This window comes from Suncus etruscus, chromosome 11 (assembly GCF_024139225.1).
Source record: "Suncus etruscus isolate mSunEtr1 chromosome 11, mSunEtr1.pri.cur, whole genome shotgun sequence".
Lineage (NCBI taxonomy): Eukaryota > Metazoa > Chordata > Mammalia > Eulipotyphla > Soricidae > Suncus > Suncus etruscus.
This window is the reverse complement of record NC_064858.1, coordinates 11,134,042-11,139,152: the sequence shown is the minus strand read 5'-3', so window position 1 is coordinate 11,139,152 and position 5,111 is coordinate 11,134,042. Positions and strand designations below refer to the sequence as shown.

Here is a 5,111-nt window from a genome sequence, read left to right as displayed (position 1 = left end):
AGATTGAGGGTGCCGAGGTTCTCTCAGAAAGCACCTTTGGTAGAAGAAAGGTGGTGGGCCTCAGCCTCTAAGACGCTGCTCAGACTTTATCTTTCTCTGCTTCACTGCCCACTTCTGTCCCATCTGAAAGGATCTGTTACCATGGGTGGTGGGTGAGCTGAGTGACCAGACCACAGCAACATACAGCTGTTCAGAACAAGGGCCATGTGCACTGATGTTCCAGTGATGGGCACTGCACACTCAGGACAGCTGAAGGAGGCCGTGATGGTGATTATTCACCAAAGGGTCAAATAATTCACTGTCGTTGGGGTCGTCTTGGTTTTGGATCTCTGGGTCCCAGGACCCTGTTCAGGCACAAGTTGTAAAATAAAACCCACGAGTTTGTAAGACCACTTCACATGCTGTATTTCTAACCCCTTAGGTGAACGGGTCTGAAGAAGCAGGGTAGCAGTGAAGAAATAAGACAAGCCAGTCATAAGAGAGCCAGTCAGGAGGGAGTCTCTACCTAGTGGTATCGCTAAGCGCCAAGCCAAATTGAGTTTTCTTTTTTTTTTCTTTTCCTTTTTCTGGTTTTTGCGCCACACCCAGTGATGCTCAGGGGCCACTCCTGGCTCTGTGCTCAGAAATCACTCCTGACTTGGGGGACTATATAGGACGTTCTGGTCAGCCACATGCAAAGCATGGGCCCTACTACTGTGCTACTGCTCCAGCCCAAAACTGATTTTTCTTTTTTCTTTTTTCTTTTTTTTTTTATTTTAAAAATATGGAACGCTTCACGAATTTGCGTGTCATCCTTGCGCAGGGGCCATGCAAATCTTCTCTGTATCGTTCCAATTTTAGTATATGTGCCACCGAGCACTGATTTTTCTTTATTATACCAATACCCATTCACTAGGAAGGAGAAAGTTGAGAATGAGACAAAAGTACATATTCAGTGGACTCTTACGTATCAAAGTAAGAGGTTTAAGGAATGAGGAAGTTGGGGGAACACCTTTGTTTATGTTTGATAGCCGGGTGTCATCTTACACCTCTGTCTCATTCAATTGGCTCAGGTATAGATTATGAATCAATGACAAGTAAATTGATTAACACAATGTAGAAAGGTAAATAATTGCAAAAACATTTTCCTTCCTTGGAGTTAGTATTAGCCAACAAGCTAAAAAAATAATAACATTGATAAAATTTGGCCCAAATCTTTCCAGTAATCTGGTATCTCTACAAGATGATGAAAATAAAAAATGTCCAAAAGAAAGTCAGCAAAGACATTCTGAACTTGGAGGATTTAAAAACAGAGAAGACTAACAAAAGCTGTACATCTTTTTAGGCAAAGAGGGAGAGGAACAAAAAGTGGAGATAGAATTTTCAGGCAACACACTCTTTCATCTCTGCTACTGATTTCATGAAGGACAGAAATTAAGGTATAGAGATTCCATGTTCTTGCTGTCAGCACAGAAAGTGGGTTTCCCTGCACTGGTGGATTCCTGAGAATTGTAGGAAAGATTCTGCACACAAGTCTCAAAAGGTGAAACGTTGGAGTTGATAGTATGGCTGAAGTAGATTGGTCTGGTTCCTCCCTGGAAGTCCTCTGTCCCTGTGAATGATGCTACTTGTCCTGGCCCATGTGGTCCGAGAGCCTGCATTGAACAGTGGCCAGGTCTTGTCTCCACATTGCTCTCCTTCCACTGCTTGCATCCAGCTCTGAAATCATGTCCCTGGACCCTTCTGCAACTGTTCCCCAGTGGTTCTCTGACATATGGTCTCCAGTCTACTGCCACATGTTGGCATGTGAGATTCGTGCCCTCTGTGTCTATCTTCTGGGCCTCTCTCAGTGTACTCCAGAGATGCCTATAATTTTGTGTCTGCTTTCCTACCTAGTCTCTGGCCTAGGTCAGGGTTCCCTGGGTAACATTCCTGTGCCCAGTCTCTGTCTCTGCCTGAATGTGTCAATTATACAGCTGCAGGAACTCTACTGGATCCTGCTATTTAGAGAGAGGAGAGAGAGAGAGAGAGAGAGAGAGAGAGAGAGAGAGAGAGAGAGAGAGAAACACAGAAACACACAGAGAGAGAGAAACACAGAGAGACAGAGACAAACACACAGAGAGAGAAACAGAGAGAGAGAAACACAGAGAGAAACAGAGAGAGAGAGAGACAGAGACAGGATGGGGGGCTTGGCCCCCTTCTATCTTTTTAGATTGGTTCTCATTTAATGGCCAAAAAATGGCACAAATGGCCAGATTTAAAGTGACTAAGTTAACTTGGTGCTTCATCTTCCACCAGACATGTCTGATCAGAGTTTAAATGGCTCATATACTTTATTTTGTGTCCATTTTTTTTACTATCTTGATGTTTTCATTTGGAACAAATTCAGAAGCAACACACACTTATGTATGGATGAGTGTTTACAATACGAAATCATTTTTATTTTATCAAACTGTGCAATAAGTTAGAAAGTACAGCCACATTAAGACTATCATTTTCAAATACAATTTTCCACAACGTGAGAACCAAAAAAAAAAAAAAAAAAAGAAGAAGAAAATTTCTTTGTGAAAAAGGAACTCCTTATTTATCAACTTGACATTCTTTTTCTAATATCAATCGTATCAAAATATTACAAAAGTTATTAGCTATAACTTGGCCAAGTCACTAAAATTCTTATTTTACAGCAAACAAAGTAAATGGTGTTGAGACTTTGACTCTGATTTCTTGTTCAGTTTGAAAATACTTTAGCCCAGTCTGGTGGAGGTGAGTGGGGCAATAAAAGAAACTACACATGTTTTTCCTGCTCGTTCATGCCTTCATTCCATTCTTCATGGAGGAGCCCACAGGGTGGTGAAGGCTGAGCTAAGATCATTGACAACTCAGGGAATATATATACCCTGGCGAGTTCAATTCGTTTTAAATTTTCAATCATGTGTGGGAGCGGCAGTTCAGCGGAGAGGATGCTTGCTTTGCACACGGCTGACCTGTGTTCAGTTCCTCCCCTGAGCATTGCCAGGAGTAATTGCTGAATGCAGAGCCAGGAGGAAGCCCTGAACACTACCAGGTGTGGCCCCAAAAAGAAAACAATCTCACTAGAATCGAAGCAGGGGAAAAAGCATCTGCCAGCACAGACAGGAAGTTGCAGCCAACTGAGAATAAATGGACTCTCCACTCCTAACAGCTGCAACAGCAAAGGCCGAGGGTCTTGGTGAGCAGCAGGCAACCAGAGAAGCTGAGCTGGGCCCTGGAACTTCCGGAAGGGAAATCTGAGAACTATTTCTATTGACCTCCTCTCTCTAAGCACAGCTGACCCTTAAGAAATAGGAGATGACATGCCCCAAAACAACTCAAAGGAAAACCTTGGAGGATGCAAAGGAGACATCCTGCAATGCTGGAAGAATAAAGTGATGGTGTTTTGACTGGAATATAAACAAAGAGATTATTTAAGCATCTTCTAATGTTGGGACTGGTGTGGAATGCCTTTTCCAGAAAGCAGGTTTAGCATCTGATTATAAACAGACTTCCTATACTGCAGAATCCCTTTTTATAGCAGCCAGGGCTATCAACGTGAGGAAAGGAGGAGAGAAGAGGGGAGGGGAGGGAAGGGGAAGAGAGGGGTTAAGGTTAGGGAGGGGAGGGGAGGGCACAGGAGAGGAGAAAAGAGAGGAGAAAGGAGAGGGAAGGAGAAAGGAGAAGAAAGGAGAGGGACGGAGAATGGAGAAGAAAGGAGAAAGGAAAGGAAAGGAAAGGAAAGGAAAGGAAAGGAAAGGAAAGGAAAGGAAAGGAAAGGAAAGGAAAGGAAAGGAAAGGAAAGGAAAGGAAAGGAAAGGAAAGGAAAGGAAAGGAAAGGAAAGGAAAGGAAAGGAAAGGAAAGGAAAGGAAAGGAAAGGAAAAAAAAAAGGAAAGAAAAAAGGAAAAGAAAGGAAAAAGGAAAGAAAGATTACGAAAGAGGAAAGAAAAATAGAAACAACAAGAGAAGGAAGGAAGGAAGGAAGGAAGGAAGGAAGGAAGGAAGGAAGGAAGGAAGGAAGGAAGGAAGGAAGGAAGGAAGGAAAGAAGAGTGGGTCAGACCATGAAGAAAAATCTTTTTTGTGTGTGTAGTTTTTAATTGAAAATTAGAAAGATGTGAGAAGAGAGAAAGAGATATGTTCAAGAAAGATCACGGGCTTCTCCAAAGCAGAAATAAGCAAGTAAGGAAACAGACAAGCCAGTAAGATTAGGCTTGGCTCGTCAGAGAGAATGCAGGCTCGAAGGGGATGCTCGAAACATTTCTTAAAAAGGGAGAAAGATGGAAATATTTGTAAAATATGCATAAGCCAGTCCATTCATATCATGACAGGAAAACATGTTTCTTTTCATAACAACAGTTTGCCTCCAAGTGGTGTTTTCCCAGAAAATTGAATGATTTTGGCAGACAAAACTTTTAAACAGAGGCACCCTTGGGTATGTGCATAAAGATAAGCCCTTTGAGATTCCTATAAAGTAAGTTTTCTAAGAGAAAAGTGAGTCTTGTGAGGTGATTCTCCTTGGGTCCTCTCCACCTGCCTAGTGGGACAGAATAGAATAGTTCCAAGAGACATTGACCTACCCAGAAGATGAGATTTCTTTCAGCTGTGATGTGCCAGTTAAACCATGCAGCCTTGTTTTATCCAAATGATTCCTTCTAAAATTCCTAAATAATTTTATCACAACTGTGCCTCACATTTACAAGCATCATAGAAGTCAGAACAATCCTGAGCAATCAATGAAGTATTTAGGCAAGAAGGTCTGGAGCCATCTAGCTCCTTAGTTTTCAGCATGTGTGTTCTGAGTTAATGCAGTGGTCAGAGAAAATAGAGATCAGAGACCGCATTGATTCTGTATTACAAACAGAATGTCTGCAGCTTCAACAATTTTAAATAAACTCTTAGATGGAGTTCAACTCAATTTTAAGTTAAAATAAAAAATAAAAACCCTCAGTTGTCTAATCAATTAGGCTCGTCTCTAATACTCTTTTTTAAGAAGTTACAGATTTCCTAGGAAACTAATCCACAAAATATCTATTCAAGTGATTAGATTGATTTATTTATTTTTGGCCACACCCTAACCAGTGCTTTGTGCTTAATCCTGACTCTGTGCTCAGGGTTCACTCC

General features: G+C 41.7%; 1 non-coding gene across 1 annotated transcript; it reads right to left on the bottom strand.

Annotated features, from left to right (window-relative positions):
* Nucleotides 1-757: 757 nt before the first annotated feature.
* On the bottom strand, nucleotides 758-859 carry LOC126023468 (U6 spliceosomal RNA). Its single transcript, XR_007500589.1, has one exon. It is a non-coding gene; the product is annotated as a U6 spliceosomal RNA (small nuclear RNA).
* Between the last annotated feature and the right edge of the window lie 4,252 nt (nucleotides 860-5,111).